Source organism: Pseudophryne corroboree, chromosome 12 (genome assembly GCF_028390025.1).
Source record: "Pseudophryne corroboree isolate aPseCor3 chromosome 12, aPseCor3.hap2, whole genome shotgun sequence".
Lineage (NCBI taxonomy): Eukaryota > Metazoa > Chordata > Amphibia > Anura > Myobatrachidae > Pseudophryne > Pseudophryne corroboree.
Window position 1 is genome coordinate 109950413 of NC_086455.1, and position 16662 is coordinate 109967074.

Here is a 16662-nt window from a genome sequence, read left to right on the forward strand (position 1 = left end):
AGGGGTCACGGGATTGAAACAGCGGCTAAGTCGCTGTCACCATGCGTCCCTGGAGGTAAGTACACTGCTGGCTGCTGCTGTGGTGCACAGGAGAGGGGAGGCGCCTGTGGCATGTCTCACAAAGGGTGAGGTCACGGCGCAGGGGAGGAAAAAACACATTTTTCAGCGCAGGGAGGGCTTCTGAGGCTTCTCTGGTGCTGCTGACTTGCTGTGATAGGAAAAATATTTTTTCCTGTTTCCAGCAGCAGGGGATGCTGTGGGCCTATTTTCATGGGGTGGCCTGGAGCTGCAGCTCCATCCGCCATCCATCCATTGTTAATCCGGCCCTGGGCTGAGTCCAGTCACGAATGGCAGAAAGCTTTTCCGGATCCATGCGAAGCTCCGTCCCCGAGATGATATAACCGAGGAACGGAATTGATGTTACTTCAAAGGTACATTTGGAAAGCTTAGCATAGAGATGATTCTCTCGTAAACGGTGGAGCACTTCTTTGACTTGAGTCCTGTGTTCAACAAGATTCTTGGAAAAGATCAGTATATCGTCCAAATATACCACAACACTCTGATATAACATGTCACGAAAGATTTAGTTGACGAATCCCTGGAAAACAGCAAGAGCATTACTGAGACCGAACGGCATCACCAAGTATTCGTAATGCCCATCTCGGGTATTGAAGGCAGTCTTCCATTCATCCCCTTCTCGGATGCGTATAAGATTATAAGCTCCCCTCAAGTCGAGTTTGGAGAAAACGCGGGCACCACGAACCCTATCAAATAACTCTGTGATTAGTGGCAAGGGGTATTTATTCTTGATAGTAATATCGTTCAAGCCGCGGTAGTCGATGCATGGTCTCAACTCCCCGTCCTTCTTCTTCACGAAAAAGAAGCCCGCTCCAGCAGGGGAGGAAGAGGGGCGAATAAATCCCTTGAGCAGATTGGACTTAATATACTCCGACATAGCTTGAGTCTCGGGAAGTGACAGAGGATATGTGCGACCACGAGGTGGCGTCTTCCCTGGGACAAGGTCAATAGGGCAGTCCCAAGGCCTATGAGGTGGTAACAGATCAGCTGATTGTTCCGAAAATACATCCTTGTACCCTTGATACGCCTCCGGAATATGCTCTTCATCCGTCTTGGAGGAGACACGGAGCGGACAAACAGGAGTGAGACAATTAGCGTGACAAAAGGAACTCCAGGACAGAATTTGTGAAGACTTCCAGTCAATGTGGGGATTATGAATTTTTAGCCAAGGCATTCCAAGGACCAGATCATGGTGCATTTCTGGGATCACCAAGAGTTCCAGACCTTCCTGATGTAGAGCCCCGACCTGCAGCTTAACTGGCCCCGTGCGCCACATTATGAGACCCTTGGAAATTCTAGTCTCGTTGATAGCCGTCAACGAAATTGGCCGCTCGATAGGCCGTCACTCTAAACCCATGCTTTGGGCACAGGAAGAAGAAACGAAGTTCCCCGCAGCCCCGGAATCCAACAGGGCTTCACAAGACTTGGAGGCTGAATCGGTGACTAGAGTTACAGGAAGCAAACAGTCCGAAGTTGGAGAAGCTTTTGTCGTAACCCCCAGCTTGACTCCTCCGGAACAAGCTAGGCCTGCCCGTTTCCCGGACGGGATTTACAAAATTTAAGAAAGTGATCTGCGACTCCACAGTAAAGGCAAAGTTTACCCTCATGACGACGCTGTCATTCTTCCGGAGACAGTCGGGATCGGTTAATTTGCATGGGCTCGTCCGAGCTAGGCAAGGCCTCCGGTCTAGGAGTAGGATTCCGGAACCTGGAACGATCTGAACGGCTACATTCTCTTCCACGATCCTGCATCCGAAGATCCACCTTGACGCAAAGGGAAATCAATTCTTCTAATGGATCCGGCAGATCCCTTGTAACCAGCTCATCTTTCAGCCAGTCGGAGAGACCGTTCCAGAAGTCAGCTCTCAGGGCATCGTTATTCCAGCGTAATTCAGAGGCAATGGTCTGGAAATGAACCACGTACTGACCCACGGAACGGGAGCATGAACCACGTACTGACCCACGGAACGGGAGCCCTGACGAACACGGAGCAAGTCGGAAGAAGCAGTGGTCATCCTGCCGGGTTCGTCGAAAATTCTTCGAAAGGACGTGATGAAGTCAGTATAGTTGGAAACCACGGGATCAGATCGTTCCCATAATGGAGACACCCAATCCAAGGCAGACCCTTCCAGCAGAGAAATAATATATGCTACCTTGGACCGGTCTGTAGGAAAGTTGTGTGCAAGTAGCTCGAAATGTACCTCGCATTGGTTTAAGAAACCATGACAATTTTTGGGATTCCCATTATAGCGGGACGGAGTAGGCAGCTGAAGGCGCGGGGTGGTACCGGCCGATGGTTGGACATTGCTGGCAACGGCAACTGGTGCAACTACTGGAACAGGTGCCGGAATTACAGAGGCTAAAGACGCCTGAATCTGATCCAGACGCCCGGACAACTGCTGGAGGTACTGCATCACCTGACCTTGTGCCGCTTCCTGACTTTGTACTTGGGATGCCAGGTTCTGGATGGCACTTGAGTCCGTGTTCCGATTCCCCGGGTCCATGAGGCCTGAGTATACTATCACTGACCTGATTTGGGAGTGTTGTGGACTCGGGGCTTCTTCCGATGACCGGGAAGAGGAACCGCTACTGAGTCGCAGTAGAGATGGCCGGATGTAGGTCTTCCTCATGCAGGATTAAGACGGCAGGCAGGAAGCACGGAAGAATACTTGAAGGTTTCCTGAAAGACAAGACTTGTAAAGATACTGAATGCTGAGGCACGGAGGTACTGAGGTGCTGAAGACACCGGTATTGAGGCACGGAGGTGCTGGTGGCACAGAGATCCTGAGGCACTGAGGTGCTGGAGGCACGGGTATTGAGGCACGGAGGTGCCGGAGGCACAGAGATGCTGAGTGCTGAGGCACTGAGGTGCTGGAGGCACAGGTATTGAGGCACAGAGGTGCCGGAGGCACAGTGATGCTGAGTGCTGGGGCACTGTGATGCTGGAGGCACTGAGGTGCTGGAGGTACAGGTATTGAGGCACGGAGGTGCCGGAGGCACAGTGATGCTGAGTGCTGAGGCACTGTGGTGCTGGAGGCACTGTGGTGCTGGAGGTACAGGTATTGAGGCACAGAGGTGCATGGGGGCGCGTGAGCGCTTGGAAGCACGGAGGTCCTTGGAGGCACGGAAACGCTCGGAGGCACGGAGATGCTTGGAGGCACGGAAGTGCTTGGAGGCACGGAGATGCTTGGAGGCACGGAAGTGCTTGGAGGCACGGAGATGCTTGAAGTGCTTGGAGGCACGGAGATGCTTGGAGGCACGGAAGTGCTTGGAGGCACGGAGATGCTTGGAGGCACGGAGATGCTTGGAGGCACGGAGATGCAGACACGGAGACCACAGGAACGTGGGAGCTCTGGAAATCACAGCTTCTGAGGCAGAATCGATGATACTCAGGCACCGGATCTCTGCCTGGCGTCTGGCTTTGAATTCCCCACCCTTGCCTGATTGGCGCAGCAGGCAGGTGACGTCAGTCCTGCTCCGCCTCCCTGACCACACTCACGATGGCGGCGCCCTAGCTCCAGGAAGCCACCGGAGGAACGCACCGACCCGCCGCCGGGACCCGGAGACCGCCGAGGGGAGAGAGGCGCCGGGCAGTCCAAGTCACCCGCAGGGACAAGCGCGGCCGCCGCTGCCTGCGATGTGTGACATGGTGTTCCTTACACACAATGTTTCCAGTATAGTGCCAGCTACACATAATGTCTACAGTAGTGCAGTGCCAGATAGAAATTATATGCCGCCCAGCAGTGTCAGATAGACATGACATGCCCCGCAGCAGTGCCAGCTACACATGACATGCCCCCCAGCAGTGCCAGCTACATATGACATGCCCCCCAGCAGTGCCAGCTACACATAACATGCCCCCCAGCAGTGCCATCTACACATGACATGCCCCCAGCAGTGCCAGCTACACATGACATGCCCCCCAGCAGTGCCATCTAAATATGACATGCCCCCCAGCAGTGCCAGCTACACACATGATATGCCCCCCAGCAGTGCCAGCTACACATGATATCTTCCCCCCCCCCAGCAGTGTCAGATACACATGATATTCCCCCCAGCCGGGCCAGCTACACATGATATGCCCCCCAGCAGTGCCAGCTACACATGATAGTGTTCACTCTAGGATTTTTTTAGGGCAGGGTGCTGATCACGGGAAGGGCACATTTTGCATTCGAGAGGGAACATTTTTAAGTTAGAAGGGCAAAATTCTGTACATACCGTAATGCTTGGTGCTCCCCTTCCCACATGCTAAATCACGGACAGTGTGCGCCGAAGGCACGCATCAAAAATGTAGGGGCGTTGCTTCGTGGGGAAGGGGCGTGGCAATTTGCATTACACCACACAGTAGTGCAGCTAATACACATTTCACCAGGTAGAACCTGCTATACACCATACCTCCCAACTGTCCCGATTTTCGCGGGACAGTCCCGTTTTTTGGGGACTGTCCCGCTGTCCCACCCGCGGGCCACAGTGTCCCGCGGTGGGGGGGGGTCAGTTGGGAGGTTCTGTCAATTGCGGTGAATAGAGGCTGTGCGCATGCGCACAGCGTCTATTCAGTGGAGTCAGAGGGAGAGGGAGCATGCCAGCGGCTCACAGAGCGCTGGGCATGCCCCCTCAGTGACGAAAACGGAGGCGCGGCTCGCGATCGCGGGTCCTCCCGTGAAGCCACGCCCCTTTCCATAGGTCACGCCCCCTTTTCGGGAACGCGCGCGGCTACGCCGCGCAAGTGTCCCGCTCCGCAAAGAAGCAAAGTTGGGAGGTATGATACACACTGCGACAGGTAGAGCACATTATACACTTTGCACCAGGCAGAGAACGTTATACACTTACGCCAGGCAGAGCACGTTATACACTTTGCGCCAGGCAGAGCACGTTATACACTTTGTGCCAGGTAGAGCACTGAGACACATTGCACCAGGTATTGCACTAAGACACGGGAACACTACATTATATGCCCCCCCAGCCGTGCAAGCTACATATGATATGCCCCCCAGCAGTGCCAGCTACACATGATATACCTCCCAACAGTGCCAGATAGACATGACATGCACCCCAGCAGTGCCAGATGCACATGACATACCCCCCAGCAGTGCCATATGCACATGACATGCCCCCCAGCAGTGCCAGATGCACGTGACATGCCCCCCAGCAGTACAAGATGCACATGATATGCTCCCCAGCAGTGACAGATACATAAATGCCCCAACAGTGCCAGATATATTAATGCCCCTCACAGTGCCAGATATGCCCCCACAGTGCCAGATACATAAATGCCCCCACAGTGCCAGATACATAATTGCCCCCACAGTTCCAGATACATAAATGCACCCACAGTTCCAGATACATAAATGCCCACACAGTGCCAGATACATTAATGCCCCCCACAGTGTCAGATATGCTCCCACAGTGCCAGATACATAAATGACCCCACAGTGCCAGATACATAAATGCCCCCACAGTTCCAGATACATAAATGCCCACACAGTGCCAGATATGACCCCACAGTGCCAGATACATTCATGACCCCACAGTGCCAGATATGCCCCCACAGTGCCAGGAATGCCCCTACAGTGCCAGCTACATTAATGCCCCCACAGTACCATATACATAAATGCCCCACAGCACCTGCTGTGAGGAGGGAGTGGGGAGTGCTGAGGGCCAAGGGACAGACTCTTCCTAAACTATGCAGTGCGCGCTATGCGGCGCCGGCATCTGACGTCAGACGCCGGCGCCGCATAGCGCGCATAGCGCGCATAGCGCGTACGAGTGATTTTGCACCGAGTGCTGGCTGGGAGTGGGGCTGGGACAGGGGCTGGGAGCATAGTTACCGACATTCTGGCTGCTCTCTGCGGGAGAGAGCAGCCAGGTTGGCACAGAGGGCGGGCAGGGGAGGCTGTGATGAAGAGGAGGGGGTGGGCCGGAGGTGGGACGGGGGCGGAGCAAGGGTGGGATGGGGGCGGAGCCACAATGACACCCGTTTTAAGCCCCGCCCCGCTCTGTAATGCCGCGATCACCGGCATTACACTGCAGGGGGCGTGGCTATGATGACGCGATTCTGCAAGAATCGCGTCATCGACTGCCCGGACTGCCCACTTTACACACTAAGTGGGCGGATGGGCAGGGGGGACCCGCAAATCGGGAGACTTGCCTGCTCTTCCGTGGGGCCGGGAGGGTCACCCGATTTTCGGGAGCCTCCCGGCCATTCCGGGAGAGTAGGCAAGTATGGCTGGGAGGCGGGGCGGGGACGGACCAGACGGATGCTGCAGTGCTGGATCCTGAAGGCACACACACAGGACCAGGCTCCTGGCACGAATATGGCGGCGCCAGCGTGCGGCACCCATTAAGGGTGGCGCCCCGCGCAGCCGCTCAATTCGAACATGCCTGGAGCCGGCCCTGCCGTATGCTGAGTACGTAAGGTGGTCTGTGGAAAATTGTCAGACGCAAATCAGCAAAACTACATTCCAGGTAAGAGCAGTGAAAAGTGGCAAAAGTTCCTCACATTGATGACAGTTCAGAAAATTTTTACCAGTCTCTAGCTCAAAAAACTGTCCCAGCTACTGGTATCTACAGATTACTTACTGTTTACCCAGATCTTGGATTATTGGGGATTTGTTCAGAAGACAAATAAATTCTATCCATCTCCAGGAAGGCTGAGCAATGACAGAACACTCTAGGACAGGGGTGGGCAATTATTTCAGCTGAGGGGCCATTTCACATTTCCTGTCAGTACCCGAGGGCCACAAACAAGATAGCATCTCCCCCCACTTGACAAAAATATAGGGACGTGGCTTCATGTGGAAGAGGTGTGGGCAAAAAATAATACAGATTCATATAAGGCTGCACAATAGTCTCCATTATTCAAATTGCGCCACACAGCGCCACTTACACACATTACAGCAGGTAAAGCCCCCTTTTACACACATTACGGCAGGTAGAGCCCCCTTTTACACACATTACGGCAGGTAGAGCCCCCTTTTACACACATTACGGCAGGTAGAGTCCCCTTTTACACACATTACGGCAGGTAGAGTCCCCTTTTACACACATTACGGCAGGTAGAGCCCCCTTTTACACACATTACGGCAGGTAGAGTCCCCTTTTACACACATTACGGCAGGTAGAGCCCCCTTTTACACATTACAGCAGGTAGAGCCCCATTTTACACATTAACATTTTATTTAAGATAATTATTGCGCAGCAAGCAAATTATCCAGTGTCTTATAGCCCCTGGGGAAAGGTGTGACACATTGATAGAACACGGGGGGTGTGACACAGTGACAGAACATGGTGGAGGAGACACAGTGACAGAACACGGGGGGTGTGACACAGTGACAGAACACGGTGGGGGTGACACAGTGACAGAACACGGTGGGGGTGACACAGTGACAGGACATGGGGGGTGACACCAGTGGTGTCAGAAGGCGGGTGCGACCGGCAATCGGGTGTCCCCCTCGGACGGGGTGACAACAAAGTGCCAGCTCTTCTGCTGTGACAGGAGCTGAATGCTGCAGTGAGATAATCTCCTGCAGCACTCGGCTCTGTCACAGATAAGAGCCAGCACACACACAGTCCAGTCTCCGGGGTCAGCTAGCATCTTTGGGGAAGCTGGACATGCCCCCCGGAGCGAAAGAGAAAAGACCCGCCAGGCCACGGCCGTTCAAAATTAAGTCACACCCCCTTTTCGGGCGCCACGCGGCCCAAGTGGGGGGAGGGGGGGGGGGGTAATAGCACAGAGTGCGCTCCGGGTGATGCCTCTGGGCGACACGGTGACAGAACACGGTGGGGTTGACAGTGACAGAACACGGCGGGGGGTGACAGTGACAGAACACGGGGTGTGTGACACAGTGACAGAACATGGGGGGAGTGACAGTGACAGAACACGGGGGGTGTGACACTGTGACAGAACACGGGGGTGACACGGTGACAGAACATGGGGGGGTGACACGTGACAGAACACGGGGGTGACATGGTGACAAAACACAGGAGGGGATGGTACAGCGAGAGCTAAAGTCCTCTCCCCGCAACCTAAAAAAAGTCTGACACCACTGCCCGCACACACAAATATACACACACTATCACACACACACTCTCTCACACACACACATACACACACACACACACACACAGGCACACACATACACTTTCTTTCACTTTTCCCATTTACTTACTGATCTGGCTGGCAGTGGCAGGAAGGATGGATCTGTACCAGTCTGCCTCTTGTCCCGTGTAGCTCTGCTCCCTGAGGTCCCGTGTAGCTCTGCCCCCTCACCAGCACATAGCTCCACCCCCTTTTTTGCTGAACACAGCCTTTGTCACTGTGGACGGGAGGAGGAGGCTGCTACAACGCAGCAGGGAAGAGAGGCACCGCCGGCAGCTAGGCGGTACTGCAGTGCAGAGCAATGACAAGCAGCTCAGCCGGCCGGGCTGCTTGTCATTACTAGCTGGTGGGAGGCAGTGGGCCGGGCAGGATCGGTTTGCGGAACGCATCCGGCCCGCGGGCCGTATTTCGCTAGAACATGTGAACAACCACAACGGCTTTGTACCCGTACGTCACGCATGCGCATGGCGCATGTGCAGAAATCCTGTTTTTTCACCTGATCGCTGCGAAAATCAGTGATCAACTCGGAATGACCCCCTCAGTGTACGGATCTGATTCATGCAGCAAAGCCTGCAGGAGGTCATACGTGCACGCAGGGGGGGGGGGGGGTCCGAGTACCTGGAAACCCCCCCCCCCCCCCGCCCACCGATCCATCTGCACAGCTGAGCGATGTGTCTTTTTTATTTGTATACACTCCTCGAGCTGTCTATAACACTGCAGCAGCCTCCGTCCTTTTACTTAAACTGAGAGGCTGGCTGAATGTACAGTAGGGGGAGCCGGAGAGCGCAGCGCCTCTCAGGCAGTCTCCGTGCGGCTTTGTGAAAGAGAGCTGGCCCGCTGAGGCAGTGACTGTCATTCTACTGACTGCAACAAGCAGTAGGTGTGTGTCTCACTGTTCTCACATGTGTGTAGGGGGGAGCGGTGTATCTTTTATAAATGACGGTGGTTGGGTCAGCACTTACATTACAGGTGTGTGTCTGACTTGCATTGGGGGGGCGGTCGTTTTTAATGATGGTGGCTTATTTACACAACTTGCTGTAAAAAATTATGTCTGTGTATTATTTTAATGTGAAAGGTGTGTTTTTTTGTGTATATATATATATATATATATATATATATATATATTGTGACAAGAACACTGGGATAGTGTTTGAGGGCAGGTATATTTGTCCCAGGTTCTTGTCTTACATGTTTTAGAAAATGTTAACTTCTAGGAAAAATGCTTTTTGTTTTGTCTGAACCTTTTCAGTTTGCTGTAAAAGCTGGGTAAAGGCTCTGAGAGAGAGATAAGGCGAGTTCTAGACATTGGGCCCAGTTCGGGTCTTTGGCCTCACAGAGGGCTAATCAGGGTTTCAGCTGTGTAAGAGTGATATAGTGCTTCTAACCTGATTAGTATGGGCAGACTGCCTGGGAAGGCTGCAGGATCTGTGTGTGAGAGACACGCTTTCTGATGCAAGTAAGCTATACAGTATGTACTGAAGAACTCTGTGTTTTGTTTAGTGACAGTTAGGAACATCTTATGTTTAGTTAGTGCCGGACAGGCAAGGTATTTTTATTTTGGGGTTTGTTTTATTTTCTGTTTCAATAAAACTGGCCGGGGTCAGTTGTACCAGAAACTGGACTTGTGTTGTTCCTCAGCTGCTGCGTGCCGCCATATTCCCCAGGAAAAGGCACCTTGCACCCCTACAGTGTTACAACTTGGTGGAGTATGCGAGCAGGCCGTTCTGCGCATAAGTGAAAGCAGCAGCTTTGTGAGGCCTGCAGAAAACGGTGGTTTATGCAGATACAGCCCAGTGTGAAGTTACTGAGACTCACCCCTGAGGGTTTGATATATGTCCTGGGTGAAAGCAGCTGCAAAGCCGCCTGAAAAATCTGTTGACATGGAGGATCTGCTTAAAGCCTTGCTGCAAGCTACAGCGGCTCAGCAGGAGGCCAACCGACAGCAGCAGGTGGCAATGGAGGAAAATTGGAGACTACAGCAGGTGGCAATGGAGGAAAATAAGAGACAACAGCAGGCAGTTGTTGATGAACTTTACAGGCAACAGCGTCAGGATAGAGAGGCCTTAGCAGAAGTGGTGCAGAGACTTGCAGCTCGGGTTGGAGATGTGGCCGTCAGTGCTCCAACCAGCTCTAGTTCTATACGGGCCAGTCACTTCCTGCAGAAAATGACAGAGGCTGATGATGTGGAGGCCTATCTGACCACGTTTGAAAGGACTGCCGAGCGTGAGAACTGGCCGAAAGCACAGTGGGCCAGTCTGCTGGCACCTTTCCTGTCAGGTGAGCCCCAAAAAGCTTACTTTGATTTAAGCCCTGCTGAGGCTCGGGACTATGATAAACTAAAGACTGAGATCCTGACCCGCCTGGGAGTCACGCTGTCAGTACGAGCACAACGGGTGCACCGTTGGCTGTACGCCATGGAGAAGCCTCCGCGCTCCCAGATGCACGACCTTATTCAGCTAACAAAAAAATGGCTGCAGCCAGAGACATTAACTGGTCCCCAGATGGTGGAAAGAGTCGTCATGGACCGCTACTTGAGATCTTTGCCCATGGTCCTGCGCAAGTGGGTGAGCCATGGAAACCCGGGTACTGCTGACCAATTAGTGGACATGGTAGAGAGGTATTTGGCAGCAGAGGAACTACTGATGACCACCCAGCAACCCATAGATCCTCGACAGCGCCCTTCAGTAAAGACTGGTAAGACTGTTCCGTGGGAAAACATTGCTGGGCGGTTAAGAGAACGCAAGGCTGGAGAGACTGTAAACACTGGCCCTGGAAACAGGCCAATGGGGCTAGAACGGTCTATGCTGCCCAAACGGGTTGATAATCGTGTGGTTAAATGTTTTAGGTGTGGTATGCCAGGTCATGTTATTGCCAATTGCCCAGTCACGCAAGAACCCATGCAATGTGATGCTGCCTTTGAATGTCGCAGAATGTCTTTCTTTGCTAGGTTAGCCTGTACTGTGGTACCTTCACCTGAGCTGGAAAAACAAATGTGTGATGTGTTCTTAGAAGGTAACCGGGTAGAGGCCTTGCTAGATTCAGGAAGTTTAGTTACCCTCGTGAAAGCTGGGTTAGTGAACCCCTTAAAGGTCCAGCAAATACCTATTGGGGTAACTTGCATACATGGGGATACCCAACATTATGCCACTGCTGAGGTGAATATAGAAACGTGTTGTGGGTCAGCAATGGTTAAAGTGGGACTGGTCCCTACCTTGGTGCATGAGGCCATAATAGGGAGGGATTTTCCTCATTTTTGGAAACTGTGGGAATCACGGTTATCAACAGATGTGAGAAGTAAAAAGCCAGTTGATAATACCGGTGATTTTATGGATGTACGTGGGTCTTCGGAACTTTCTGGCCCTTTGCCTTTTGCTAGTTTGGCTGGGGAAGTGACAGATGGGGAGTCCAGTGAGGACCCTCTTGCCGGGAACAGAGACATAGTAGTTAGAACTGAAAGCGTGCCTGACCTGGAGGTAAAGAAGGATCTGTTTGCGTCTGAACAGTTAAAGGATCCTACCTTAATAAAGGCTAGAGAGAATGTTAAGATTGTTAATGGGGAACCTGTGGTACCAGGTGACAGGGTTACGTATCCCCACATGGCCATCTGTAATGAGCTCTTGTACCACATTGTCAAAAGGGGTGAGGATGTGGTGGAACAGCTGGTAGTTCCCCAGCCTTATCGGAGAACGGTACTAGATTTAGCTCATAGTCACGTTACCGCAGGACATTTAGGGGCAGAAAAAACCACTGAAAGAGTTTTACAAAGGTTCTTTTGGCCAGGGGTTTATAAAGAAGTGTCTGAATATTGTTCTTCCTGTCCTGAATGCCAGTATCATGCCCCTAGACCCCATTTCAGGAGCCCACTAGTTCCCATGCCTATTATAGAGGTCCCGTTTGACAGAATAGCCATGGATCTCGTGGGGCCCTTGTTAAAGTCTGCTCGGGGCCATCAGTATATCCTGGTAATTATGGACTATGCCACTCGATATCCTGAGGCTGTCCCTTTACGCACTATCACAACCAAGGCGATAGCTAGGGAGCTGGTGCAGGTATTTAGTAGAGTGGGAATACCAAAAGAAATTTTGACTGACCAAGGTACTCCATTTATGTCAAGGATCATGAAACAATTGTGCAAGTTATTTAAGGTCACTCACCTCAGGACGTCCATCTACCATCCCCAAACTGACGGGTTGGTGGAAAGGTTTAATAAAACATTAAAAAGTATGTTAAAAAAGGTTGTTGAGAGAGATGGGAAAAACTGGGATTGTTTGTTGCCCTACTTGTTAATGGCCATCAGAGAAGTTCCTCAGTCCTCTACGGGGTTTTCTCCATTTGATTTGTTGTATGGTAGACACCCCAGAGGGCTGTTGGATGTTGCCAAAGAGACGTGGGAAGGACAGCCCACTCCTTATAGAAGCGTTATTGAGCATGTAACACAAATGCAGGATAGGATTGCAGCCGTGGTACCTGTTGTCAGAGAGCACATGGAACAGGCCCAAAGTGCTCAACAGAGGGTCTATAACCGGAGTGCCAAGATACGGGAATTTGCTCCTGGAGATAGAGTTCTTGTTTTGGTACCCACTGTGGAAAGCAAATTCCTAGCTAAGTGGCAGGGTCCATTTGAGATTAGGGAAAAAGTGAATGAGGTTAATTACAAAGTATACCAGCCGGGAAAGAGAAAACCCGAACAGATCTACCATGTTAACTTAATCAAACCCTGGAAAGATAGGTTGTCTCTGTCAGCGGAGCCTTGCCCTTCGGTGTCTTCACCCCGGTTGCTTCCCGCAGTGAAGGTGTCAGAGACATTATCAGCTGATCAGAACAATCAGGTTAAAGAATTTCTCATCCAAAATAGGGAGGTATTTTCAGAGCTGCCTGGCCGAACGACCATAATAAAACATGACATTGTCACAGAACCAGGGGTCAGGGTTCATTTAAAGCCATATAGGATTCCTGAAGCTCAGCGAGAAGCTATTTCTAAGGAAGTTAAAACCATGTTAGAACTTGGAGTCATAGAGGAGTCTAACAGTGAGTGGTCCAGTCCCATAGTGCTCATCCCGAAGCCCGACGGTAGCATACGCTTCTGTAATGACTTTCGTAAGTTAAATGAGGTGTCCAAGTTTGACGCATACCCCATGCCCCGTGTGGATGAGCTTGTAGAAAGGCTGGGAACAGCCAGGTTTCTCACCACATTGGACCTGACCAAAGGTTACTGGCAAATACCTTTATCTGATAGCGCCAAAGAAAAAACAGCCTTTTCGGTTCCGGAGGGGCTGTACCAGTATAAGATGTTACCCTTTGGGTTGCATGGGGCTCCAGCAACCTTTCAACGGGCGATGGATAAAATTTTGAGGCCCCATAGAAAATATGCAGCTGCCTATTTGGATGATGTGGTAATTCACAGTACAGACTGGGGGTCACATTTGGTTAAAGTACAAGCAGTACTGGACTCAATCAGAGAGGCAGGGTTAACTGCTAACCCAAAGAAGTGCTGCCTCGCAATGGAGGAGGTCAAATACTTGGGCTTCACCATAGGCAGAGGTCTGATTAGGCCCCAATTGAATAAAGTTGATGCTATTCAAAACTGGCCTCGTCCAGTGAATAAAAAACAGGTAAGGGCTTTTTTGGGAATTACTGGGTACTATAGACGGTTTATTCCTAATTTTGCGACCACAGCGGTGCCGTTGTCAGACCTTACCAAAGGGAAGCAGTCAAATGTGGTGAAATGGAACCCTGATGCAGAAAAGGCGTTCCAAGCGTTAAAAGTGGCTTTGTGTTCACAACCGGTGTTGATAACACCAGATTTTTCAAAAGAATTTGTGGTACAGACAGATGCCTCAGAGGTAGGGATAGGTGCTGTGCTGTCCCAAACCAGAGATGGGGACGAACACCCTATCATTTATTTGAGTAGGAAACTCAATGAGCATGAAAAAAGGTATGCCATTGTGGAAAAGGAGGCTTTGGCCATTAAGTGGGCACTAGATACCTTGAGATATTACCTCTTGGGTAGACAATTCAGACTAGTGACAGACCATGCCCCTTTAAAATGGATGTATGTAAATAGAGGCAAGAATGCTCGTGTAACTAGATGGTTTCTAGCGTTGCAGGACTTTAAGTTTACTGTCGAACATAGACCGGGAACACAATTGGCCAACGCAGATGCATTGTCTCGCATCTTCTGTTTGGGGGCTACAAGTGTTCCGGCCCCTAGGTCGAAACAGGGGAGGGGGATATGTGACAAGAACACTGGGATAGTGTTTGAGGGCAGGTATATTTGTCCCAGGTTCTTGTCTTACATGTTTTAGAAAATGTTAACTTCTAGGAAAAATGCTTTTTGTTTTGTCTGAACCTTTTCAGTTTGCTGTAAAAGCTGGGTAAAGGCTCTGAGAGAGAGATAAGGCGAGTTCTAGACATTGGGCCCAGTTCGGGTCTTTGGCCTCACAGAGGGCTAATCAGGGTTTCAGCTGTGTAAGAGTGATATAGTGCTTCTAACCTGATTAGTATGGGCAGACTGCCTGGGAAGGCTGCAGGATCTGTGTGTGAGAGACACGCTTTCTGATGCAAGTAAGCTATACAGTATGTACTGAAGAACTCTGTGTTTTGTTTAGTGACAGTTAGGAACATCTTATGTTTAGTTAGTGCCGGACAGGCAAGGTATTTTTATTTTGGGGTTTGTTTTATTTTCTGTTTCAATAAAACTGGCCGGGGTCAGTTGTACCAGAAACTGGACTTGTGTTGTTCCTCAGCTGCTGCGTGCCGCCATATTCCCCAGGAAAAGGCACCTTGCACCCCTACAGTGTTACAATATATATAGCTGTGTGTTTGTGACATACATGTTTGCTACAGTGTGTGTATATATACACACAGCATGTGTGTGTGTGGTGTGTAGCTATGTGTGTGTGTGTTTGTGACATAGATATAGCCCTGTGTTTGTGACATACAGTACATGTGTATAGCTGTTTGTGTGTATGTGTGTATAATTATATATATATATATATATACATACATACACACACACAGACACACAGAGGAGTGCCAACATTACTGTGCGTATAAATTTGTGCATGTGTATATGTGTATATATAGTATGTATGTGTATATATATATATATATATATATACACGCACCAAATCTGAGGGCGCTAATGACTTATTGATCTATTACAGACAGTCACAATAAAAATAAAAAATGTATTCAGAAAACACAATGTTATCTCCATTTCATAGTGTCAATAACATTATCACCATACAGGATGGATATTCAATCTGACATCTATAGATTCCAATATACACCAATTAGGTTTGATCAGATGCAGAACCCAATTCCAATATACACCAATTAGGTTTGATGTAGAACCCGATGCGTTTCGTCCCCTAGGACTTCCTCAGGGGTATTAGATCTGAACGAACAGAAAAATACAGTGACTTAATAAAATCACAATACATAATTAAATGAAACCATCCAGACCCATTGGTTAGATACAACATGTTAAAAGTACAAATCCATAATTTGGACTAAAATATAAATTATATAGTGACTAATTTAATAGTGCCAGTATATAGTGAAGATGAAGCAGGTACCGTGGAATATAATATTATTTGATATACATACCAATATATGTCTGAGGCTAATAACTCCAGACGAAATCCATATTTATAAGATCAAGATAAGCCTACACCAATATATTTATTGTATGTGGGAATTTTTCAGAATGAATCACCCATGTGGTAAAAATATAAACAATATACATACCAATCAGACTTATAGACTGATATCGAGGTGACAATTCCTTTGACAATTATTTATAAAAATGGTCAAAAAGAATGGAGTAGGTCTATAAATTTATACCAGACCTACAATAGAAAAAATTATATTCAAGTAGGGAACCCACCAAGAATTAGAACCACCATTGTGAAAATAAATGTTTAAATACATACCCATGTACTGTGTGTTTATACGCAACACTGGATAGATATAAAATTGTTGGCCTCAAATTATGTAGTTTGAGTGCCTAAAAACATTATAAATTCATAATTAAAATTCTGAATTCATAATATATTGCAAATTATTTTGTATAAAAAAAAACAATAGGTTGAATTTACAATATATACATAGATTTAATCCATTTCAACTACATATGTTCCCCTAATTATATAGAAGTATAGAACCCATAGAGCAGTATAACTTACTTCAATGCTGCCACCTCTCTCAAAATCCAGTGAATGACTGAGAGTGGTGCTATGTCCACTTATTTATACCCCCTTGTTGCTGACCTCATTTCCTCTCACTGCAGATTGGTTAATAATAAGCTACCTATAAACCTCTATTAGGTACTTATATGAAGGACCTCACTATACCCTCCGTGTGCTAAATAAACACCATATATGAATTGCAAAACCCCGGCACTCACACAATCCGTTGCAGGATGATCTTGCGCCGGTGCCCTCCACAGGCCAGCTGGCCTAACATATGTAGCTCAATGAGAG